This window comes from Delphinus delphis, chromosome 18 (assembly GCF_949987515.2).
Source record: "Delphinus delphis chromosome 18, mDelDel1.2, whole genome shotgun sequence".
In the NCBI taxonomy this organism is placed as follows: Eukaryota; Metazoa; Chordata; class Mammalia; order Artiodactyla; family Delphinidae; genus Delphinus; species Delphinus delphis.
In genome coordinates this window covers 54901950-54929640 of record NC_082700.1, presented here as the reverse complement: position 1 = coordinate 54929640, position 27691 = coordinate 54901950, and the positions used below count along the sequence as shown (strand labels likewise).

At 34.8% G+C, this 27691-nt stretch overlaps 1 pseudogene; it reads right to left on the bottom strand.

Moving 5' to 3' along the window:
- LOC132413625 (protein enabled homolog) overlaps positions 1-23480 on the bottom strand; it is a 119127-nt pseudogene extending 95647 nt beyond the window's left edge.
- Between the last annotated feature and the right edge of the window lie 4211 nt (positions 23481-27691).

The following is a 27691-nucleotide window of genomic DNA, read 5'->3' as shown; positions in this document are numbered from 1 at the left end:
TTTTCTCAGAGGTAGTTAACCCAGCGTTACTCCTCTGCTCTTTAAAATAATAATAATGCTAATTATGGAAATACTGCTTATTTATTAAGAGAATAGAATTATAGAATCATTCCAGTATAACACCGTGTTCTTTGCATGCATAAACTTGTTAAATATTCACAACGAATTTTTGCATTAAGTACAAATTCCTGTTTTACAAAGGAAAAAAATCAGACTCAGAAAAATTAGGCTACTTGTCTAAGTTCATAGAGCTAGTAAGTGGTAATGGGTTAAAGCCAAGAATATCTAATTCCAGAGACTGAGGTCTGAATTATTATGCCATAAATACATTATCACTGTTGCTTGGAGAAATTGTCCTTTTGATTTTTAGTGAGAATAGTCTTCTTAGATGATGTACTCAGTTACATGTTTGAAGTTACAGTAATGTAATTTCAACCAAAATGCAATTAAAGTGATTTGTTAGCCTACGAAATGATTTTCTTAAGAAAGCAACCAGCTTAAGTGATGAGGGCAAATCACAGGACAATTCAAATTAAGAGGCTTGATTGGAACATTTTCCCACCTTCATTCCAATGTTCTCCTGAGTTCATACAACACATTCTCTCGTAATACTTTTTTGACTGCTCACTACTCCTTGGAGACACTTGGACTCTCAGAAGTCACCTCTGTCAGAATCTCTCCTTTCAGTATCCCCATTTTTTTTTTTTTTTTTTTTTTTTTTTTTGCGGTACGCGGGCCTCCCACTGTTGTGGCCTCTCCCGTTGCGGGGCACAGGCTCCGGACGCGCAGGCTCAGCGGCCATGGCTCACGGGCCCAGCCGCTCCGCGACATGTGGGATCCTCCCGGATTGGGCACGAACCCGCATCCCCTGCATCGGCAGGCAGACTCTCAACCACTGCGCCACCAGGGAAGCCCCTATCCCCATTTTTATAACTTGTTCTCAGCTTAGAACCACATTAGACGATAAAATGATGACTAAAACACGTGTGTTAACGGCAGGCACCAGTTCGCTGAATTTTGTTAATTTTTAACAAAATATGCTTTCTTTAAAGTAAGAAATTATAATTTAAGGCAATGTTACATAGTGTGTGGTCAGTAAATGTTTAATAACTGATTAGTTTATGACAGAAATTCAAAGATTGGCAGTTGAAAATACAGATATATTTCTGGCCAAGCCCTACCTCTATCCCCATCTCTCACCATGCATTCACACGATACAGTCAACTGCATTTTTGGTTTGCCTTCCTGTTCATGGTGTCTCTCATACTTCATCAAACCTGCAAGTAGAGACACTGCAAAGTAGAGACACTGACAACATTTATTTTTTCTTCCTGGATTACTTTTAAGGGTGTTACATAGTGAACAGCTTTGGAAGATAGAGATGATGAGGGCAGAACTGTTTGCTATTCAGTTTAATAAATATAAGCTCTCCCTCTGGGTAATAGATTGGATAGCTTTGCTTGCAGTTCATTATAAAAGACTGAGGTTTTATAATCTTGGGGTTTCCATCTGCGACACAAGCCCACTGCTGCACCCAGCTCTACCCACCAGCATTATGTGCTCGGGAAGTGGATAGGGGACGGGGAGAGAAACTGATATAATTATGACGTTTATGCTTCTTGCTGTATCTGAGAAACAAAGTCCTTTTTCTCTGTTATGGGTGTCTCATGTTTTCTGTCAGCAAACATAAAACCATGGCAGGCTTATTTGCTAGTTTGCAAATCAGGTAAATCTCAGGCCCTTTACCACACTTGACACCATCCAGTTTAGCAATCAACCACATGATTATCACAAAATAAATCTAGGAAGATGGATACACCTGCAGCTTCCACCTGTGTGTTTCCTCTACTTTAGCTTTCCGAATATGTAAAACTCCAACCAGCATGAAAAGTTGGCTATTTTCTTCCTGATTGTTACATTTTAAAAGGAATTTAATTAGCAATGGTGGAAAATTAATGGCAGTTGATAATCCATAAATTTAAAGACAACATTGTCAAATTTAAACTTAGAAGTTGATATTGTACAATTTGTGTATTTCTTTTCGTATTTTGAACGCAAACATTTTTCAAATAAATTAGTATAATCTATATTAATGATTTTAAAATGATCTTCTATATTTGTCAGGGTAGGTACCTTGGTGATATGTAAAGGTATAGTAGACAAAATGTAAATCTAAGCAGAGTAGAGGTGACAAATTAATATCCACCTATATATCATTCACCCTATTTCCATTAAAATAGAAGATAATTTGGTGGTAAAAATAGTTTGCTCTTACATTCCAAAAGCCCTCAAAATTTCTTCTCACTGGATTTATACAAAAAGATACTGAAGGGAAGCATAAAGATCTATCTCCATGGCTCTTTTTGACTGTGCAATGTATCATAAAGGTAGACGGAGAATGTGGCAGAACCTCACTCCACTCCAGACTTTGGCATAATGGTGCAGGAAAGCTAATCCAGTGAGTGAGTTATTGATTTTTTTTCCCCTCTGCCAAGCAATAGCATTTGCAAACATCAGTGGAGTACTGAGATCTCAGGATTTTCTCTTAGCAGTGGTGGCCACATGATGTTCAACTCATGAAGTAAGCTGATACACACAGTTACCTGGAGAGACTGTCATATACTAGAATACACAGTTTGACCTGGGGCCAGTTGCCTGAAGCACATGGTCAGATATTGACTCATCCTCAATGTTAACGTATGTTAAACGTTCTTAGTATGTACTCTCTTGTTTTAACTCCCTTCTTGTTGTTTTTTCATTTATGTGTCTCTCCACCCTCTTGCATTCATGTGTCTTACTAATGCATCTGGAATGCTTATTCTTCTAGCTCACCAGGTTCAATCACAGTGAAATATCAGTGTAGTGAACCAGTGTGATTATCTATAGAATATTTTTCTGAATGTCAAAGACATGAAATTAATAGCAAAGTTGGGACTAAAATTCACACATTTCTGTCTTTACAAGTCAATGTGTTTAATAGAGTGTTTCTTAACATAATCCTAATATTAAGAAGGCTATAATGTGCAATACTATGTTTAATCATTTGTTTGTTCATTCTTTCATGAATTTATTGAAAAGAAATAGAATTATGCCTGAGGATAAAGAAATAAATAATATAGAAAATTGTGACAGTTTCAAAGAGCTTATGTCTAAAACAAACAAAAAATTGATACATTAGAGTTAAAAAGGACATTTTTATCAGATCCTTTAAATCCAAATTAAAGGTCTGACTTTTACCTGAAAGAAATGAGAGGTTTTTTAAGTGTTAGGAAACCAATTGTGAGATGTTTATTTTTAAAATATAATTTTCACTGCCATACCAAAAATGGATACTCCTCATGCAGCTTGTATAGCAATTCATTTTCAAATTGACAATATTTTAAACTCAGGTACAAACAGGAGTTATAAGAAGGACTCCAGAAGCATTTAAAAGTAGAATAAAATAAACTTAATATTTTTTCAAGATCATATGGTAGATTCATGAGAGGGTGGGAGAGGTCTAAGAATGACTTCTAAATCTGAAACACTATAATGGGAAACTGGTTTGATTAAGGTATCATTTCATGAACTAAGGTTTAAGAGAGAAAATGAATTTTGTGAAAAAAAAGATGAGTTCAATTTTGTTTAGATTGGTATTGTGGCTCCTAAGAGGTAAAAATGTAGACATAAAATGAGAATTTTGAAATACGGGTGTGAATTTCAACAGACATCAGAGTCGTGTAACTTGAATTTTAGTTTATAAATAAACTGATGAGAAATTAATCCTTGGGAATAGATAAATTAGCCCATGCCTATATATTAGTTGTTGATTGCTACAATAACAAATTATCCCAAAGCTTAGTGGCTTACAACATTTATTATTTCACAATGTTTGTAAGTTAGGAATCTGAAGTGGTATAGTCAATGCATTTGGCTCTAGGTCTCTCACAAATGTACATTCACTTCCAGTCTCCACTGGGAAGGATTCACTTCCTAACTCACTCATGTGGTTGTTGGCAGCCTTCAGTCACTCACAGGCTGTTAAACTGAGACCTCAGTTCTTCATGAGGTTTGGCTATAACTGTCTCTCAGTTTCTTGACTCATTTTCATCTACATACACTACCTTACAACATGGCTTGCTTCATCAGAGTGATCAAACAAGAGAGCAAGACAGAATAACAGCAAGAGAAAATGAGTGCAGGCAAGTTGAAAGTCACAGTTAAGCTCATACCAGAAATGATAACCCATTAATTTCCATACTCTATTAATTAGAACCAAATCACTAAGCCCAGCTCACAAATAATGGACTAAGCTTAAAGAAGAACATGAGATCGAAGAGGTGGGGTCATTGGAAGTGATGTCAAAAGCTACCAGCCACAGCCCCAAGGAGTGAGAAGTAGCAAGAGGAGTAGACTCATGGCAAACTTGAGAAACATCTTTAATGTTATAATTTTAAAATTAGCTGGTACAGAGCTAAAAAAAATATTTGAGGAACATCTCAGGCATTGTTTAACTTCATATTCTATTTAAACTATCCACATATATGGAAATTGTTAACATTTCTAACTATAACCTAAATTGAAGATTCCATGTCTTCTATTCATGCCTTATTTAAGTGCTCAATGTTCAATAGAGGTCTTGGTTTATTAACCAATTATAAACAATGCTACAATTTATATCCATTCAATTGATGTCCAAGATGGAAAATACCACTCTACAATTAATAATAAAAACATATCATATTCTGATGATTACTATAAATACACTCCTTTCTTATATCTCCTCTAGTTCAATGGTTTGAATATAATTTGATATTTTAACTATATTTGATATTTTAATTATTAATATATAGAATCGTAATTGCTATATTATGAAAGTTCTCTGTATTTTGTTATGTTGCATTTCCAATCTGAACATCTACAGCTAATACTCATGAGTCAAATTCAATGAAATATAAATCACAAGGAATTTCCGAATGATCAGAACTATGTTTAAAAAGTCTACGATGGAACCATAGGCTAAGAACACAGACTGAACTGAAAAACTGACACTTAACCACAAGAAGCATGTCTAATTACGTAAGATTATTTGTGTGATTCACTCAGTTTTATGGTTCATTCCTTGATTATGACTTTCTGAAGGCAACAGCATTTTGCTATAATATAATCATAGCAAAAATTGCCCAGCATAACATTAATTAACAAATATATTCTTAAGTATATTTTTAAAAATTCAGTTTACAGTTTAACAGCTTACTGACTTCTCAGTATTATTATGATATTTTGAAATGATCTCTTAAATTTCTTTACAGATAGTTCACTGTTACAGTATTTGAAACGCAAAGCATTTTTCTATGTTGATTGTTTTTCCTGAAACTACTGAATTCATTTGTTAGTTCTAGCAGTTTGTGTGTGTGTATGTGTGTGTGTGTGTGTAGTCTTCAGGGTTTCTATATATAAGATCATGCTATATGCAAACAGACAAAATTCTACTTTTCCTTTCCAATTTGCACACCTTTTTTACTTACTCTACCTAGGACATCCAGTACTATGTTGATTAGAAGCTGTAGAGTGTGCATCCATGAGTTGCTCCAGATCTTAGAGGAAAAGATTTCAAATTTTCAAAGATATTTCACGGCTGAATATTCTGTTAGCTGTGGACCTGTTATACATGACTCAATTATGTTGAGATAAATTCCTTCTACACCTAATTTATTGAGAGTTTTTATCATGAATTGATACTGAATTTTGTCAAATGCTTTTTCTGCATCTATTGAGATGACTGTGTAATTTTTATCCTTCAGTCCGTTAATGTGGTTATCATATTGAATCTATAGGTTCAATGCTATAGCCATCAAAATCCCAATGACATTTTTTATAGAAATAGAAAAACAATTCTAAAATTCATACAGAACCACAAAAGACCTCAAATAGCCAAAGAAATCTTGAGAAAGAAGAACAAAGCCAGAGGCATCACATTTCCTGATTTCAAAATATATTACAGTGCTACAGTAATTTTAAAAGTATGGTACTGGCATAAAGACAGACATAGAGGCCAACAGAATAGAATAAAGACCCCAGAAATAAACCCATATACACAGTCAACTGATTCTCAAAAAGGGTGCCAGGAATACACAATGGGAAAAGGACAGTCTTTCAACAAATAGTGTTGGGAAAACTGGGTATAGACATGCAAAAAAAAAAAAAAAAATTAGAACCTTATTTTACACCACACACAAAAATCAGTTCAATTTGCATTACAGACTTGCATGTAAGATCTGAAACTGTAAAACTCCTAGAAGGAAACAGGGGAAAAGCTTTTGGACACTGGTCTTGGCAATAATTTCTTGGATATGACACCAACAGCACAGGCAACAAAAGCAAAAATTAATAAGTGGGACTGCATCAACTAAAAAGCTTCTGCAGCATCAAGGAAACAATCAACAGAATGAAAAAGCAACCTATGGAATGGAAGATAGTATTTGCTAACCATATTATCTCATAAGCGATTTATATCAAAAAATGTATAAAACTTAGACAACTCAATAGCAAACAAACAAAAAAAAACAAATAAACTGATTGAAAAATGGGTAAAGGACCTTAACAGATATTTCACCAAAGAAGACACACAAATGGCCAACAGGTATATGAAAAGGTATTCAACATCAGTAATCATCAGGGAAATGTAAATTAAAACCAAAATGAGCTATCACCTCACACCTACCAGGATGGCTATTATCAAAAAGACAAAAGATAAGAAGTATTGACAAGGATATGGAGAAACTGGAACTCTTGGAGGGAATGTAAATTGGTGCAGTTGCTATGGTGCATAGAGGTCCCTCAAAAAAAATAATAAAAATAGAATCACCATTCGATCCACAAATCACATTTCTGACTACATATCCAAAATAATTGAAATTAGGATTTGAGGAGATATCTGCACTCCATGTTCACTGGAGCATTAGTCACAAGAGCCAAATTTAGGAAACAACCTAAATGTTCATTGATGGATGAACGGATAAAGCACACGTGGCATATATGTATAATGGAGTGTTATTCATCCTTAAAAGAGAAGGAAACCCTGCCATTTGAGACAACATGGATGAACTTGGCATTATGTTAAGTGAAATAAGCCAGTAATAGAAGGAAGCACAAACGCTGCATGATTCCATGTATATGAGGAATCTAAAGTAACCAAACTCATAGAAGCATAGAGTAGAATGCTGGTTGCCAGGGGCTGGGGTAGGGAGAACAAGAAGTTGCTGTTAAATGGGTATAAAGTTTCAATTATGTAAATGAATGATTCTGGAGATCTACTGTACAATGTAGTGCCTACAGTTAATGGTAATCTATTGTGGGCCTGAAAAATTTGTCAGTAGGGTAGATCTCATAGTAGGTATTTTTAATACACACACACACACACACACACACACACACACACACACACACACAGGGCAAGAGGAAACAGTTGGAGGTGTTGGATATGCTTATTACCTTGATTGTAATGATTGTCACAAGGGTGTATGCATGTGTCCAAACTCATCAAATTGCATGCATTAAATATGTACATTTTTTGGTATATCAATTAGACCTCAATAAAAAAATTCTTTTTACAGTAATGATCCCTTACCAAAATTTTGGTGGTACACAGGAAAATTTATAAACCTAAAATAATACTTTTTCTGTATAATATAGTTCTAAAGATTCCAAATACAAATAATTTAAAGACAATCATCATTAACACTTGGTACCTAGATAAATATAAAATTTTTGATTATCATCTTAATAAATGTTTTACAAAATCTATTGTATATTAGGTAAAATAATAAACATAAAAATTACTCTATATTTTAGGAGGTGGAGCTTTTTCAAGGCTATGTTCAAATGCATACTTTTTAAATATAAACATACCTTAAAAGGTATAAAACATAAAATGATTAGTTCCATATTGACTGTAGATGAAAAACTGGTTTTTAGGAAATTGCCGTTAAAGATTTGTTCCCATACTTTTCCAATAATTTTTATATTTCCTGCATAAAATGAGGTTGATCAAATAAGATATAACAACATAAACAAAAACCATGTGGCAAAATGCTTTTAGAAAACAAACTAAATGTAATAAATATAATAGAAATTTATGCTAAAAATAGAACCGATAAATCAACACAGCAGCACAAAGCAAATATAAAATATACAGGCACCATCTGAGATCCCTTTTATATAATTAACTGAAAATACACTGTGCACCGCAGCGAAGAGTAGCACCCACTCACCACAACTAGAGAAAGCCCACGCACAGCAATGAAGACCCCATGCAGCCAAAAACAATTAAATGAAATAAATGAATTAAAGAATTAAACAAATACATTCAACAACTATATCTGTGATTAGTCAAATTCATAGAAGATTTGAGAAGGGTAGAAACTTAGGCTAATAGGCACACTCGGAATAAAACAACTATGGAAACAGAAAATTTATTCTAAAGTTTACTTCATTTTAGTAATTCTAAAGTACTCAAAACAATTCAAGTATAAGGGAATTTATATGTTGGTTATTGCTGTAAAATGTGTTTCTTTAGAATAATTAACCTAAGATGTGTAAAATGTGTTTCTTTAGAATAATTAACCTAAGATGTGGTATTATTTCACTAATATTTCAACTAAATTTTAAAGGGTAATATGCATTCTGGAGAGTGTTTTGGTTATATAATACACAGTCACTCTTGCATGCTTGAAGACGTAAGAAAAGCATAAAATTGGCCTCAATAATTACTGAATCTAAAATTAATTTTGAAAATATTCAACCAATTATATACAAAATATTTGTGACAGGCTAGTAGGATGGTTCTACTTATGAATTAAAAAATACTGGGGTTCCCTGGTGGTGCAGTGGTTGAGAGTCCGCCTGCCGATGCAGGGGACGCGGGTTCGTGCCCCGGTCCGGGAGGGTCCCGCGTGCCGCGGAGCGGCTGGGCCCGTGAGCCATGGCCTCTGGGCCTGCGCATCCGGATCCTGTGCTCCGCAACGGGAGAGGCCACAACAGTGAGAGGCCCGCGTACGGCCAAAAAAAATAATAAAAAATACTGAAAGACCTAAACTATCTGTAGCTCTTCAGTGACCAGTCCAGACAGTTTATGTCTTGCCACTTGCTTGTGTTGTGCTGACATCAGCATCTCTTTGCCTAGAGGCATTCTCCAATCTTAGGTCATCTGCCCATGTGCACTGCAGACTGGTGGTAGTTAAGAAATTAACACCTCCAAGATCATCTCTCAACTAATGTCTGATAGGAGTTTTTATGTACATACAACATCTCTCTTAAGATGGTATAATTTTGAGGAATGTGTTTTACACCATTTTCCAGAATTTCCCCCTTGAAATTAAGTTTCAGACAGGCATAATGGTAACAGGATGGATAGTGCACCTATCACTAACTGTAGCTCCTTTCCTTACTAACTTCTTCACTCCCATACTGATGTCACCTGCACCCACCCCCCCCAAATAAACTACTTTCACACATTTTCTTTTCTCTGGATCTGGTTCTAGGAAAAGCCAAATCAAGACACAAATAATACAAGGATGCCTGTCCTTAGTCACATAATTTTCAATAATAAGAAATCTACATTAAACACCTGGGTTTATATGAATGTGCTTTATAGGAATGTGTTATGACAAAAGGAAAAGTTTAAGTGAGACTAGTGCATATCACATAACTATATAGAATAGTGCCAATATTAAAAAAAAATAGAAGCCATAAGATAAAACTACCTTCAGTTCCATGAATAATGAGACATTCCTCACTCTATGATAAAATCAATCTTTACTCATACTGTGGAGCCTATTTCCCTTCCCCTCTCCAGAGTCTCCACGTCCACTTTATTCCATTCATTCTCTCTGATGTATCTCATTCACTTCTATAGCATCGATGCTCACTTCCGGGCTTTCAAATGTCTATCTCCAGCTCCAAGGTCTCACACAATCTTCCACTTCATATAGCAAATTTCTTACTGGACGAGTCCAGTTAGATGTTCCACAGGCACCTCAAACTCATAATGTCCACTATTCCAATCACTACTCGCAATCCACACCTCTTGCCCTGTTTCTTCTCCTCTTTATAACATCATTTTGCAAACAAGAAATTTAAGCTTTATTCTTGATCTTGCTCTCTTCCTTACCTCCAAATCAAATTAATTTAAAAGTATGTAATTCTATTTCCTGAACATTGTTATATGTGCAATTTCCACCTTACCATACCTCCCTGAGTGTCAACTCCCATCATCTGTCATGCAGATTACTGTCACATCTCCCAACTGGCCTATCTGCCTCAGTCTTTTCCCTTCCAATCCCTTCTGCCCAAATTAATACCGATGATTACTTCAGCCTTGCCTCTTGCCTGTTGCCTCCATCCTTAGCTTTACATTCAGTACTCCAGTTACTCAATATTGTTCAGTTGATTCAAAGTACATTTTCTAGAATGTCTGGCTATGGGCTCAAGTTTTTTGTCTGCCTGAAATTCACTCCACCCTTTTTTCCACCTCAGGTTAATTTATACTCATTTTCCAAATTTTAAATTATATATATTGATTCATCTGTTCAACAAACTTGTTTTGAGGGCCAACCCTGTATCAAGATTTATCGCAGAAACTAAGAATAAATACATCAACAAATAATACAGATAGAGTTCATGCTCTATTGGGTCTCACACAAAAGCATACAAAGGAGTAAGTGACATCATGTGTAATGAAGAAAAATAAATTAGGGTAAGGTGAGTAAAGAATCATGAAGAGATAAGGGTGGCCGGCAAAAGCACTCTGATGAGATGAATATCTCAGCAGAGGCCTGCATGAACTAAAGGAGTGAATTATGCAATTATTTAGGGGAAGCAGTTTCCAAGGTGATAGAACAACCAGAGTAAGGATGCCCTTAGGTAAAAGTAGGTTGTAGGGATCCAGGAAAAGCAGAGATCAATGTGTTATATCCTGACATCTTTGGTCTGTTTTATATACGGCTGTCCACTGAGCTTTCAGAGCATACTATTTCCCCAGCCTACAAACGGATACACTTTATGTAATCACCTGCTTGCTGACTGTTTTTCAACTCTCACGCAAGCATTCAAAAGACGGAGTCCTTGCCTGACGTTTTCACTTGGTACACGGTGCCCATGACAAAAAGGCTCAATATATATTTTATCAAAAATTAAAGTATAAGGAGACATTCATACATAAACACATACATATGTATGTGCATGTATATATATATATGTTTTTCTCCCCCCCATTTTTTTTTTTTATTCTTGCATTACATTTGTGTTTCCAACTGTGAGGAAAAGAATGCTTAGAGAGTTGTTACAACACAGCGTGAAGTGACACGAGGCGCGCGTGGCCCCCAGGCCCGTCACTTCCCATCGACCCCCTCTCCCAGTTAAGACCGGCCTGGCGCCGGTCGGCTCGGCCTACCTGGGCTCCGAGGTCTTTGCACTCTCTGGATCTGGCAGGGCTCGGCTGAGGCCCTCAGCTCCTGCCCCGGGAGTGGCCACGGCAGGCAGAGGACTGGTGCCGGGTCCAGACGCGCTGTCCCGCCTGCTGCTGAGGCGCGTTGACAGCAGTCTCCTCGCGTGCCCGGAGCCGGGGTGCGGGCCGACCGCGTGACGTCGCCCGCGTGGCGTAGCGTCTGCGTCTCCGCCGCTCGTGAAGCGTCGGCTGCCGTCGCGCGCGCCTCACGGTCCACCACCCCGTGCAAGTCGTCTGTAAAGATGCGGCTCTTAACTGTTATATATATGTTTATAATATATATTTTATATACTTTATAACATTTAATATATGTAACATGTATATACTGCTTGAATATATAAAAGGTAAACATTTAAAGTTGCATAATTGAATGTATAAATAGGTATCAAACACGTGCACACACAGAGACATACCCTTCTGTTTCTCGCTCTAGAACCCTGGTGACACATATTTTGATACTGAGAGTGGTGCTGGAGAACAGAATCTTAAGGATGAGTGTTCTAAATTGGTTCTAAGATTTCCGGAATTGGTTCTCTACTCTGATGAGTTTTAAAGGCATTCATGATTCTATTTCCAGTGGTAAAGAAGGCACTGAGAGTCCATAATGTGAAGCAGCAACAGAGGCAGGCAAAATATCATCACTGACTTGTCTCTCTTTTTTTTTTTTTTTCCAAAAATACGATTTGAATGAGGTATTCTTCAAAATCTTCCCTTTTTTCTATTGGTTAAATACATGCAAATGTAATCTTGATTGTTTTCACTGAACTATCTTTTAAAGCGTTAAGGACCTATTTTCCATCGTTAGCATGATTATTTTCATATAACTTTTTAAGTTGAAGTACAAGACACATCCAGAAAAAGATAAAAGGCACGTATGTATATAGCTCATTGAATTATCAAAAAGTGAGCACACTTATGTAAATATTACCTAGGCCAAGCATGTTAGAGTATGTCAGACACCTCCTTCTGTGCCCGTCCTGATAACTACTACCTCCCCCATCCCCCAAAGTAATCATTGTCATCACTGCTAATGCATGTTTTGAATTATATACAAAAGGAATCATGCAGGATGTACTTTTTACACCTGGCTTCTTGGGTTAACATTATGCTTGTGAAAGTTATTCACGTTGTTATGTATAGGTATAATTGATTTATTTTCATTGCTTTACAACATTTCTTTATATAAATATATCCCAATTTGTTTATCCATTCTACAAATGGACATGAGAGATGTCTTTTGGGACTATTCTGAATAATATTTCAAAAACATTCACGTGCATGTCTTTTGTAGAGAGTGACGGCTTTTCTGATGGACACATTCTCAGGGTGAATATGCTGGCTCATAAAATAAATGCATGTTTATCTTTAGCAGAATATGTAAAAGACTTTTTATGGAGAGTGTACTAATTTACACTCTCAAGAGCAGTGTATGAAAATTCCATCCTTTACAATATTTCGTATTGTCAGTTTTCTTTCGTTTAAGCTTTTTACTGCTTCTCTCAATTTTAGGCATTCTGGCTGTGCAGAACTCTCTCACTGTGGTTTTAGTTTACAATACCCCTATGACTATTTGGGTTGAGCACCACTTTACAGATTTGTTAGTCATTTAGATATTTCTTATTGTCCCTATTTTTCTTACTGCTTTGTAGTTCTCTATATATTTGAATACTAATGTACTGAAAAATAGATTCTTCCTATTTCTGTGGTTTCTGTTCCCAGCATTTTAACAGTGTCTATAAATGAACAGTTCTTAAAATTAATGTAGTCTGGTTTATCAGTCTTTCCTCTTATGGGTAGTTCCTTTGTGTCATTGGGAGACTGTACCACAGTCCTGAAGCTATTTAGCTATGCTGTCTTCTAATAGCTTTATTGTTTTGCCTTTCACATCTAGGTCTACAGTTTTACTGGAACTCGTTTATACATATGATTTAAGGCAGTGATCAAACACTCATCTCAGATTTTTTCTCTTTTTTTTTTTTGTCCAGTGTGGATATTCAATTGACCCAGCATTATGTATTTAAAAGAGAGTTTTTGTGGTGTGTGTGTGTGTATGTGTGTGTGTTTTCTGTTTTGTGTTGTATCATCATTGAATACTCTTAATTAAATATCAATACTTACGAAAGTGAGGTTCTGGTTGACCGTATATCTGCTATCTTAGAACAATTTTGTCAAACTAACTAGTATAATGAGATTGGCTGGTTGCTCATAATTGTACGGGGATAAGTTGGGAAAGAAAAGAATGAACTCAAGGTTTAAAATTCCCAGTTCAAGCTCAACATATATGACCTGAAAGGTTTTATATCTGTCCCGAAAGAAACCTTTATCTCCCGTAGCCACAGAGCTGAAGTTTCTCAAAACCAAATCTAGAGTCTCATCATACAAGTGACTGAATTACAATCTAATTTGAATCTCCCAACCATACAGGGTATCTTCTGTTAAGTTGAGGCCATTGATTGGGAAGAAATGGGATCCTGAAAGTCAGAATAGAGACATGGGCAGCTTCTGATGAAGCTGGGGCCATCGGACCCCTAAATTCTGCTGCGTCTCCTTTGCCAGTAGAAACAGCTCTTTCAACCCTGTTAACTCACTTTTGCCTGAAAACTCTGTAATGACCTTCCCTGAGGTAGCTGCCTAACAAGACACTGCAGATTTTCTTCAGGACCAACTCTCATCACCCTTCTGTGCTTCTACCTGTAAGGAGACTCAAGCCCAAGCAGGTCTCAAAAAGTGAACTACAAACATTGACTCATGAAGAGGTGCCCATAATCCAAAACAACTGCATGATTTTTCTAATTTATGCAGACATTTAGCTGTGGAATATGTGTGAGAATGGATATTAAGAGAGAGATAATGGCAGAAGGACATAAAGGTTTATCAGGCTGAGTTTATTCATATGGCCCAGTAAGTTGTCTTTTTATAATACAAATTGAGTAATATCACCCACTTCCTTAAGCCCTCAGAAAGGTTCCTGTTGCAGTTAGAAGAAAATTTGACCATTTTTTCATTGCTTAGATGACTTTGTTCAGCCTTGTTTTTTACTGCCACCTGGTCTGTGTGTTCCTTACTCATATGGTCCATGTTCAGTTTCTTGTACATATCAAGCTTTCCCCTGACTCAAGGCTTTAAATTTGCATAATATCAAAGTTTCTGTATAACTACTTTCCGTTGTCCTTGTCTCAGCATCACATTTAGAATAAATACACATTCCCTCCACTCTTTATTACTTCTTACTGATTTATTTTCTTTTAAATAGTTATGATGATCGTAAATGGAAATGCATTCATAAATTCATTATCTGTATTTCTCCCACAAAACCCCAATATCCAAATCTAATGTCCACAAGACAAATAAAATAGTGCTTCACACAAGTACCTGCTCAATAAATATATGTTTAAAGAATGAATATAAATTACACATGTAAGAATAACACTAATATACTCTACAAATATTTTATAATAGTTTCTAAAAATTCTATACATTTAAATGTTTTAAAACTCTAGATAGTTACAATATTCTAAACAAAATACTATGAAAATGTTCACATTCACAAAGGGCATATCTATGTTATGTAATCAATACATACAAATTCCTTGTGATGTAGAGGGTAATATATATTTGAATGGGATTAAAATTATTTCTTCAAGTCACAACATTGGTAACTGTTTCACAAACCCAACATTGGCAACTATAACACATACACACAAACTTGCAAAGCTCAGCTGTTTAAAAATACTTTCCTTAGAAGAAAATATTGATTTTTCTATGTCAGTAAGTGGATTTAATAGTCCCTTTTTTGATCTTCCATATAATTTTAACCACCTCGTAGCACAGAATCAGGTGTCTGTCTTCCCCAAGACCCTGACAGCTCCTTAAAGCCTTGATAATTATATATTTGACAGAATAAAGTATAATATAAAAATTGGACTAAGGGAGTTTTAGAAATAATTATATTTATTTTTAAAAGGGTGCCTGTTAAAAACAAACAACAACAAAAAATAGAAACAACAGAACCAACCAAGGGTTCATGGATAGTAAAGCCAGAAACTAATGCCAGACAGCAACTTTCTTCACTAAGCTATAATAAAAAAGCCCATGCAGTTCACCACATTTGAATGGTCTGATGATGGCGAGAGCCAAAGCACAGGGCTTGAGGGGTCACTGGGTACTAAGCTGGGTTGGGCCAAGGATGTGAACAAAGGAAAGAAGTTTTATATCTGTTTGAATTCATTTATTTGGTAACCACATTATGTGAAGCCTACAAGTTTGAGAGCTGTTGCTTCTCTTACTTCAATCAAGCCAGTGTAGGTAGGAAACCAGGTAACTGGCTATAATTATCACTGTGTATGTTCTAAACACATGCTAGAAAATATGAACTGGGGACATGCAAAAAGCTCACTCACCTTGTTTCGTGCTTCACTGTTGAAGGATAGCTTGAGACAGACAGAAGCTTAAAAAGTACTTTTTTAAAAATTAAAATTTCCAGGTTTTTTCTGAAACATTGACACTCCTGTGTTTAACATTACACTGATTGATGAAAAGAAAAACTTCCAAAATAAGATACATATTTATTAAAGTATAAGACATGTTTAAGGTTTTATTGAAGATTAGAAACTAAGTCTAACTTATCTATTGTCATCACATTTTCAATTCTGAATCAGTTGCCTTAGGAATTGAAAATATATTCACTTTTATTACTTTGTTTCTGTTCATTAGGACTTCCAAGACAAGGTGTACATACTTGAGGTCTAGGACAACAAATAATGCTTCCCTAGTGCCATCTAGAGCACCCATAAGAGGTAGTTATGGAGCAGTACTTTAAAAATAAAATAATCAAATGACCAAACGTTTTTGATTGATTTGCAAACTATTGAATGATTGACTTGTGAACTTACTGTTGAAATACTGCCTATCATGTTTGGTGGGTACTGGTTACAAAGAAACTTATTTCAGATTTATTTAACCAGTGGCTTATTAACATTAGGATTAAGGTAAAGAGTGTATCAACAAATATATATATATATATATATATATATATATGTGTGTGTGTGTGTGTGTGTGTGTGTGTGTGTGTGTGTCTATATATAATATTTTTATATACATGTAAAACGTAGATAATGTGAAACTTTAAAAAAAATTAGTCCATCACAGTAATACAGTAGTTCTAATATATCATAAGTACTCTAATTGCAACAGTGCCAAATGCAGCACAAATAAATGCTTTGTTGATATATTGATTTGGATCAGTATTTTTTGTTACAGAACATATTGATTTCATTATCAGTTATCTTGTTTGTAGCAGTATTATCTACTTAGGTATTGACTCAGTAAGTCGGGTCATCTTGTAGCCCTGGGCTTCTGATGCATACCGAATTTTAGTGCCAATTATGGCATCATTAACCATGGTTGGTTTACTTCAACCTTTAGTGAGATGCCAAATTTAGCCTCATTTTTTTCTTCTTGGCCAGAATAAGAACTTGAATAAAATGAATCACTTACGTAGATTTTTTAATGATAAAAAAAAATTCCTCAGAAGTAAATGAGATTCATCACAGCAGTGCATACATGCAGTCTGTTACTAAACTAAACATTTTTTCTAATTTTCACTTTAAAAAATTAGCCTCATCTGGAAGAATCCACTGAAAGAGTCAACAAATTTACATTATATGAGTTTGTGTGCAGAAATACTTAAATCTAATAGGAACAATATGCTTACTAACATAGTGCTATAACATCTGAACTAAAATGGGGTGTGATGAGAAAAAAATTAAATTAACTTAAAAGGTGTTTTGATTACTGCTTGTCTACAGCATGTACATAAAAAATAGAAGACCTTGTTATTTTGAGTGTGACATTTTCCTGTGATGGGAGATGTCAGTAGAATCATAACTGTAATAATTCAGAACTCTGGCAAGATGACACACCTTTAAAAGTGGTCTTCAAATAGTAATGGGAAAGAAGGAGGTTTTTTTTTTTTTTATTGAAGCATCATTGATTTACAATGGTGTGTTAATTTCTGTTGTACAGCAAAGTGACTCAGTCATACATATATATACATTCTTTTTCATATTCTTTTCCACTATGGTTTATCACAGGATATTAAATATAGTCCCCTGTGCTATACAGTAGGACCTTGTTGTTTATTCATCCTATATATAATAGTTTGCATCTGCTAACCCCAGACTCCCAATCCATCCCTCCCCCATACCTCCCCCTTTTGGCAACCATAAGTCTGTTCTCTATGTCTGTGAGTCTGTTTCTGTTTCATAGATAGGTTCATTTGTGTCATATTTTAGATTCCACCTATAAGTGATACCATGTGGTATTTGTCTTTCTCTGTCTGACGTACTTCACTTAGTATGATAATCTCTAAGTCCATCCATATTGCTGCAAATGGCATTATTTCATTCTTTTTTATGGCTAAGAAAATTGTTAAAGAGTATACACTTGAGCTTTCAGTGGGGTCAGGGTATACCAATTATTCCTCCTATGTAAATAATCAGATAAATTGCATTCCTTCTGAAAACCAACCAGCTAATCAACAATGAAGAGGATGAATATAATAACACCACAACCCTGATTAACTAAAAGAATTATTCCAAGGAGGGGACAGCAATTGCCTTCAAAAGAAAAGGACATAAAATTGCTTTTTAGAAAGTAAAATTCTTTTTTTTTTTAATATTTACTGTCTCTGAATATAGATACCTCCCCTTCCAAAAGAGTCAGACTTAGTAAAGATAAAAAAGAGAGGAAATTTCTCATTTTAAAATGTCTCAGTTAAATATCAAAAGTAAACATATGTCTTTTGATATTCCTGATTACATTTATTTTGAGGGACTAACTAAGAATAAAGTTGAAGCAAGGGACATCGATTTTAAAACAAACTTCATTTATTCAGTACTCGATAAAGAGAAAAAAAATAATTTGTTTCACCTTTCAGTATGATTTAATTCAGCAGGCAATCATTGATTTTCTATGCTGTACAAAGCTTCGTCCTTGGTGTTATGAGAGGTACAAAAATGAATAATTGTAGTCCCTACTTTTAATAAGCTCATTGTCTATTGAATAAAACAGATTCATAAACTTCCATACAAAATATCAGGTAGTAATTTTATAAAAAAAGGAAAAAGCCTGTCAAACTTTAACGAGCATTGGAATTATCTGGAGGAACTGTTTAAATTAGATTGATTGGCCTCACCCTCAGAGTTCTCAATTTGAATTTCTAACATGGTCTCAAGTTATGCTTATGCTGTGGATCTTGGTATGATACTTTAAAAATTACTGCTTTAAGGATTTGATGGAGTTATTTATTTTTATTTGGTCAACAAAGGAAGAATTCCCAAGAGACATGGACTTGCTATTTGATCATTCATTTGCATTTGACAGGAAGATGAGGAATTAGGCAATCATATGGAAAGAAAATAAATCAATCAAAGACATAATAAAACCAAATATTGAAATCAGGTATAGAATGTGTGGTTGGACCATGAATGAATGTATTTGGCTAGTATAGCACAGGGAACTATATTTAATATCCTGTGATAAACCAGGATATAGCTATAAGACACATGGCAGCTTCCTAGTTCAAAACCAGTAAGAGAAAGAAAGAGAAAAAGGGAGATAGGAAGCAAGTGAAAGAGCGAAAGGGAGAGAGAGAAAGAGAGAGAGAGAGATGCTAACCAGATGGGTACCACAATCCTAGCAATCATCTGTAATCGTGTAAATGTAATCATATGCATCTTATCACCTTTGCCATTGGTTAAAGCAAGTCATATGTCTTCCCACACTCAAGGGGAAGATTTATACAGTAGTGTGAAGACCAGGAGACAGGGACCATGTGGATCACCTTGAAGTTTGTCCTCCATAGTAGAGAAAGCAAAAGTTGTTCGGGATTTGTGAATCTTTAGTGTGTCTCTGTCAAGAATGCAGTAGAAAAAAAAAAAACAAAAAACAAAGAATGCAGTAGAAAATGCAGCATGATTTATGATTATTTAAGGCTACCAATATAAAATATACAAATGGCATTTTAATACCTGTTTACACTTTCTATTAAATTTCTGGAATATAAAAGAAAACAGAACTTGATGTCAATCTCTCTATTTTGGAAAAATATAAGTTGATTTTCCAGTATGATGCAAGTAAGGAGAGAAATTTTCCCATTTAGATCAGTTGGGACTGTGGAGTTTTAAAAATACTTTTCAGGAAAAATGACTAGAGACATTTTTAAATTGCAAAGATACGTACTAACATAAAACAAGAGCAAGGAAGCAAAGATAGATGTCAGTTCTGAACCAATGGATTCACTGAACATATTTTCTCTTCCTGAGTCCAGGGATAAGATGACCATTATCACAATGCTCATAATCAGTTTCGTCAGTCATTTCTCTAGCACTCTGTCTTAAATCCCTAGAATGAATCTGTGGATAAAAGGTGACCACTTGGCTGAAGATTAACGAGGTTGAAATATAATACTTAGGCAGGAACTTAGCAAACTCTCTGACAGGTTTCATGATAAGAGGAAAGAAACTGTCGGGCCACACAATTTGTGGGAATTTGGTGAGGATCTTTTGGTAATGTTGATAGTGATTTACTAAATGCAGAAGGTAAAGACAAAATAGCAGGGTTTTTTATGGAATTATAGTATTCTAGCTATGTGAATAAAGCAACTCTTGGCAGATTCTTTAAGAGGTAGTGAATATGAGGAAAAACGGTGCAATAGAGAAGATAATCATAGAAGACATATTAGAAAATACTTAATGACCATTTAAGAATGAACTCAGTTAAAGTAGAGATAAAAACCTGGTGAAGATTTTTTAAAGCAACAGTTCTAGTAATTGCTAGTATAATTTAACTCACTTTGGGTTGAAACTGTCATTGACTTGGGAATATAAGATTACAGATAAACTATCTCTGAATTTATAGGAGAGGTTTTAAGCAGATTAGTATAGAAGTAACATCTTTGGTTACATAAGAAGTTGAGGAATATAAAGCAGTAACAGCAGAGAGAATAGGAGCCAATGTTGGGGCAGAGAGCAGCTACACTATTCCATTAATTCGGGATGGAGAGGAGTTGCTATTGGAAGTGGAATTGCGTTAGCTAACATGTATTTCCCAGCCCAGGGGCTTCCTGAAATTCAAACAGAATTTCAGTTGTCTATGTATAGGTTCATTTTTCGGAGAATAATTTTTAGAGCTTACATAAAATTCTCATCAACATATATGACCCCAAATAAGTATAAGACCTGTTGAAACTAAATTACGCTTTTTTAGAGACTCTCTCTCCCTTTAAGAGCAAAGAGGACCAAGGACATCTGAATGGGGCTTTTGTGCTGAGAACTGACAGAAGTCTAGCCCTTATCATAAATTTGCCAAGGAGGGAGCCCAAGACAGTTGTTACATGTGGAACGATATTTCAGAATACAAGTGCTGACTATACTGTAGATGTCTTTTGTTGTTGTTCTGGTCAGAGAATCAAACCAAGGAATGACTGGCAAGGGCTGATGAAAATAAAATATTTAAATGAAAAAAATGTTCCTAATCATTACTAATTGCCTAGGCAATTAGGAAAGTCCCAAATTATCACACTCAAATATAGTCTAACTAGACCATTCCTGAAGTTAAGGTTTTATAGAAATAGACTCCTCACAGATTATTATACAAGGAGATTTTAGACAAAGACTTGTTAAAGAAAAATTTCACTGCATGGAGTTAAACAGGCAGTGAAGAATTTATTTGATACTGTGGCAGTAGGGCAGAGGGATTGAACTCAACTCTAACACAAAAGGCAGGAGGATTTTTACACTGGGATGAGCTCATGGAAAAGTACAGGAGGATGTTAGGGGAGAGGGAGGTTGGTCACTGTGCTTATGCCGTCTGTGTTCACTAACTGGTACTTATCTAAATTTGACTCCTACCCTCCCTTAGAAACTGGGTGATGGACGGGCTTTCTTGATGATTAGATTTCAAAGAGATGGTTCCCAAATCCTTGAGAAAGATATGCCTGGGTTTATAAATCTGGCAAGAGGATATGAGAAGATTTACACCTATAAAGAGTGGACAAATAATTTACAATTGCAAGTTTTCTAAAATATATGCTTTAAGAAAGGAAGGTCGGGGGACTATAGTCAGGAAGAAGCCTATCTAAAGTTTAGACAAGCTGAGGGACACATAAGGCTTTCTTAGACTCGTCTGTGGTTCAGTAATTTCCTTATATGACAACTATACACTCAACTGAAATAGCTCCAGTCCTTATATGGAACCATGAAATTAGTAGTGGTTTCCTTTAGCAAATGCTGTGGAAGCTTAGACTTGGAGCTGCCATACTACATACCATTACTGCAAAACAGAAGCACTGTGTTTCTACTTGCCACTTTCAATTTATTAAACCATTCAATTTTCTCTGAAGGAAAAAAATGTATATGCACAAATATTTGAAGATCTCATTTTAACACATATGCATCCTGTAAAAATGTTTCCACTAGAGTTTCAAGGCTTTTGCTGAATTGGCTGAATTTTGTATATTGTAGTAAAGCTAACTATTCTTTTGCTTACACTGCTGTAAATTTTGCTTATTGTTATGTATAATGTATGAAGAAGTACAAATGTACAATGTATCTTTTGCAGGAAGATTATGAACTAAATCAAAAGTATTTCCAATATAAATAATAAAATAGAAAATACAATTTAAAATAGAGCCAGAAAAGCTTAGACTCAGAAATAAAATTTTCACAGCTACTTTGGAAAACAAATCATTCAAGGCACATTGTGGGCACAAGGCTTAGTTATTTGTTAGAACTCACTGGAGATATTTTTCAGTTCACATGTGGAACTTAATGTTGAAGCCTACTTTAATTTCTGATGAAAGTTAATCACTCAATTTTTTTGGCTTCACACTAATACTTAATATCAGATAGAGGAGAATAAAAAGAAGTTAAAGTATTATCCACAAAAGAAAGGAAAGGATATTTGCAAACAAGAAGAGTTTTCTAAAACCTAATATGTAACACTAAATACTCAAAAAAAGAGAGAAAGCTATTCAAAGATGACTCTTGGAGAGTTCCTTCTTAGACACTGAATAAGGTCAATATGACTTCAAGATTTATGGAAAATAACAATGGAACAAATGCCCCAAATAGGACAGACTTTTAACATAACCTCCCTCAATTTAATATTGAAGTAAACTTGAAATATAACCAATTCTGAACTGAAAGAAGCATTATTTCTCATTTTGGTAACATTGTTGGCCATGTAACCTGGACAACAGATATTTAAGGGTCAATCCAGACTGTTCTTTTGCATTTACTAAATGGTGGATGTTGTCCAGATCTCTCTTGGCTAGTATGGATTAGAAATATTAAAAATATACTTAATGGTCCTCAGAAAGGGATGTTTTGGTTATGAATCTAAATGGTACTCTTTCAAATTTAGTATACATAGACCAGTTGTCCTTGAGAAGATCAATCTGGGTAACAGCCAAATTAAAATTTTATGGAAGAAATAGACCATTATCAAGCTACTGTTTTTGGCATATTGTACTGTACTAAGAAAGTGAAAGAGGGGTGTGTGTGTGTGTGTGTGTGTGTGTGTGTGTGTGTGTGTGTGTGTCTGTGTATATGTATATATACATAGGGTGCTTTTAATTTTCCTTTTCACATATACTGGAATTGTTCACTCTGAAAGTATGCATTTAAATTCTAGTTTCATTATTATCGTTTCATTGTATTGCCTCTATTCTTTGTTACTTATTTTATGGTCACTGAATGTTTGAGCCTGCAACACAGATAACCTCAGTGTTTCTCGAATATCTTGACTTCAGCCTAAATTCCACTCTTGTTGGAAAATATATATCTCCTGCATATCAAAATCTCTGAGAATGTTTACATTTAATCTGTCACATCTAGCTCTAATTTGCTCTTTTCATTAAATTACCAATCTCTAGTTGAAGCCTTTTACAGCTGCTTTCATCTTCCAGAGCCACGAAGATACTCAGTTTCTCCATTTCCCTAAACAAATCACATCAGCAAAAATCTTCTCAAATCACATCAGCAAAAATCTTCTATGTCATATTTGTCTCAAGATGTTGAGTATGGAGGAGAAATACATAGTATGATAAGACTTTCAGCAAAATAAAGTTAAGACTTTGTTGATGGTCATACCTCTTTGGTCTCAGATTACCACTAAATACTGCTTTTTTTTTCACCATATATTTGTAGGTACTTCATTTTCTTTCTGAATTCATAGGTGCCTCAGTAAGTCAAACTTCATTATCATTATGTGGAAAAATTCACCTCCATTTAGTTACTCATGGCAGTGAGACTTATCAACCATCTTGGCTTTATCAGAAAGGGGCATCAAAATATATTTTCCTCAATAATTAGATTATATACTTGGATACAATTACACTACTTTGGAAAAAGGAAAAAAAACAATGGCATTTAGATTTTTGTATAGAAGAGCATCTTGACACTATTTTTATATTTTACATTATTATTTTCCTTAAAATATTCTTATGAATCAATACCCATATATTTTATTATTTATTAACATGTATTGTTAATTTTCTTTTGGATTTCTTTGGACATTGTTTTGTCCAATAGGAAACATAATCACAATTATAAATTAATAGAAACTTTATAATATACCTCTAAAGGAGTTACCATTTTATTTAAAGCATTTATTGATATTGATGTTACCAGTAGAATAAAGTTGAAATTATTTTCATGAAGTTAACAATATATATGTTTGGCATAAAGCCTGTATCATTAAGGAAAAACAAAGGAAAACCAAAGACCATTAAACTAAGCAGGATATATGCTACCAGATTTTTGGACTTTTGTCCATCTTTTCAATGTTCCTGAGCATTCAATTCCTTTTATTGCCTGGATTATGCTTCTTGGTAATTTTAATTGTACATGACATTTTGAAAACAATGGGTTGTACTAGGTTAAAGGGAGGAAAAGCTTAGATATTCAGCTGAGAGAAATGCAGCAGAAGAAATTTGCAGGAAGAAAAATCCTTGAAAAAAATGCATAAAAAAAGAATAATAACAAAAGATCAAAGTTAATGTGTTACAAAAGCAGTCTGAATAATCTGTCCTGGGAACTGTCAGATCTTAATGGTTGAATTCTGTATTCATCAATGCCGCAAATTTTATTATGAGTAAGAAAATGAGTAGAGTTATATATAATTTTGACATGTGATCGTTAATTAGACAAAGAGAATATTATTTTATTTTGCCACCGAAACTAAGTTTGCCATCATTTTCTTGATGTTCTTTCATTTTTGATTGTAAATTTTCGGGAATACTTTGAACCACTGAACAACTAGCATTACTCATTGTTACTATGTTCATTAACAAAACACTTTAACTTTTTTAGTCATGGAATAAAAATTAGTTTAACATGATGTGTATACAAGACATTTTGCTAAGTATTAATCTGTGATTAAATTGTGAAATGTATTTTTTTTAAGTAAAAATTTCATCTGTAAATTACTCTAAAAGCCACTTAGACTGTGAAAGTCTTTCTGATAAAACTAGTGGACATATTCTTTCTAATTACATGATTTAAGACCACCATATATTATTTGTATCCATTTGGAGAGTAAAAAGTAAATATGATATTATTATAATTAATTACATACAATTATAATATAAATTTAATTATATAATCCAATATATCTTAAAATCATAATTGGGAGGCAATATGGTAAATAATTTATTTAACAATGGGTAAATAAATTGTGCTTGCATTTTATTTACTGTTTTTCTGATTCTAAACTATTATGTGATAATTGTAGAGAATTTGTAAAATTCTGAAAATGAAAAGAAAATATGAAAAAATACAAAACAAAAACATTATAATGCACTACTCATGCAGTTAAACATTTAAGACTCTGCAACTTGACGCATATTTTGTGTTGTTTACTATAATCAGATGAAGATGCACAAGTATGTCTATATATGTATAAATTGGAGAATAATATTGAACTGGTACAAGAGCATGAATTATTACCCCTTAAGCTTATTCTCCACCCAGGAAGTGAGACACAGAAGCATTAGAGTTTTCTACCTGGCGGAAGTTTAGTAGCCATGGTATGAAGTCATTTCTTCCCATGCCATAAGCAAAGGAATGGTATATCCAGCATGCTACGCCCAAACCCTTTTCCTTGCCTAAGTTAAATGAAATGGTCTCCAGAGATCTGAGTGAGGTCGAAGATTCTTTTAAGATGAGAAAAGACCATTCAGACCCTGATAGGAATGATGGCTGAAATAGTGAATGACTAGGCTGTTCCTCCTGCTACGCCAGCAGTAGACAGATAAGAGAGATGTATAGGCAGATAGATGGATAGATTTAGAGAGAGGTACAAATGTGGCAGCCTGAATTTCTGTTTTCAAGTCCAGTGCATATTTTCTGTGAGTTTATTTTGGGTCAAGGAGAAAATGCTAGCAAGACCTGAACTGTTTTGTAGTTACCCTACCAAAAAGGGCTTCTAATTTGGAGGAAACCTTAGCAGCTATGGAAGAATTTGAGCCAGAAGGGAAATCTCACTTCCTGGAGCCTTGCAGCAAAAGAGCCACAGGAGAGACCGTGAAGGACTCACACCTAGAACCACATAAGTCAGCAGTGCCTGGACAGAGTTTAATTTTAACAGGAAGGGGCTACAGGGATAAAAAGGAATTGATTATTTTGCTCTCCACACTCCAAGTCCCTGAAGCCACAAGTTTAGACAATCATGATGGAAATGGTAAGTATCTTAGTCAGTTCAGGCAGCTGTAACAAATTACCACAGACTGGGTAGCTTAAACAAGAAATGTTTATTTCTCACAGTCTTAAGAGGCTAGAAATCCAAGATCTGGCCACTGTGGTCAGGTTCTTGGTGAGGGCCCTCTTCCTGGTTTATAGATGGCAGCCTTCTCTCTGTGTCCTCATACGGCAGAGAGTTAGCACGCTTTCTGGCCTCTTCTTATAAGAGTATCTATATTTTATTTTGTCACTTTCAGTAATATGCAACTTCCAAGTAACTTTTTCATTTCATGTAATTGGTGTTATTTATAATGACCCCTTTTTATTATCTTAATATCTGAAAGATCTTGAGTAGTATACCCTCTATAATTGCTAGTAATGGCGATTTGTCACCTGTCTCCTTTTTTCTTTCTTTTTTTTTTTTTTGTGGTATGCGGGCCTGTCACTGCCGCGGCCTCTCGCGTGACGGAGCACCGGCTCCAGACGCACAGGCTCAGCGGCCATGGCTCACGGGCCCAGCCGCTCAGCGGCATGTGGGATCCTCCCGGACTGGGGCACGAACCCGTGTCCCCTGAATCAGCAGGCAGACTCTCAACCACTGCGCCACCAGGGAAGCCCCTGTCTCCTTTTTTCTTGATCAATAGATTATGAGGTTTATCAATTTTATTGATTTTCTTTCGAAAAACACTTTTAGTGTTATTGATTTTTATGTTAAGGTTATCAGATTTAACAAATAAAAATACAAGAACCCAATTAAATTTGAAATCAGATAATGAATATTTTGCATGCATAATTATGTTCCATGTAATACTTGCGACATACTTAAAAATGTACTTTATCTGAAATCCAAATTTAACTGAGTGCTCTGAATTATATGGGGCAGCTCTATATTCTGTATTTTTGCCTGTTTTCTATTTTGTTGGTTTCTGCTCTTTATCTTTATAATACCCTTTCTTCTACTTAGGATATTTTTTGTTTGCTGTTCTTTTACTACTCTCCTATGGTTGTAGGTTTACAGCATTGATTTCAGACATTTCTTCTTTTCTGATATTTACATTTAACATAAAAATTTCCCTTTAAACATTTCTTTAGCAGTTTCACATATAGTTTGATATGCTAGCCTTATAATATCATTTGACTCAAAATAGTGTGTAATTCCATTTTGTGTTATATGTTGATACATGTGCTGTTTAGAAATGAGCTATCTAATATGTATATATTTGGGGCTCTTCTATGTGTATTTTTTTATTTCTAGTTTGTGTTCTGATCAGGGAACATAGTTTGAAAGAAACCCTTTTTTAATATCTATTGAGATTTGTTTTATGAATCAATATGTGGTCTGTTTTTGGGAACACTCCATATGTGCTGGAAATAATGTTTAACCTGTAGTTGTTAAGTATAATGTCTCACATATATCAATTAGGTTATGATGCTGACATTGTCATTCATATCTTGCATATCATTT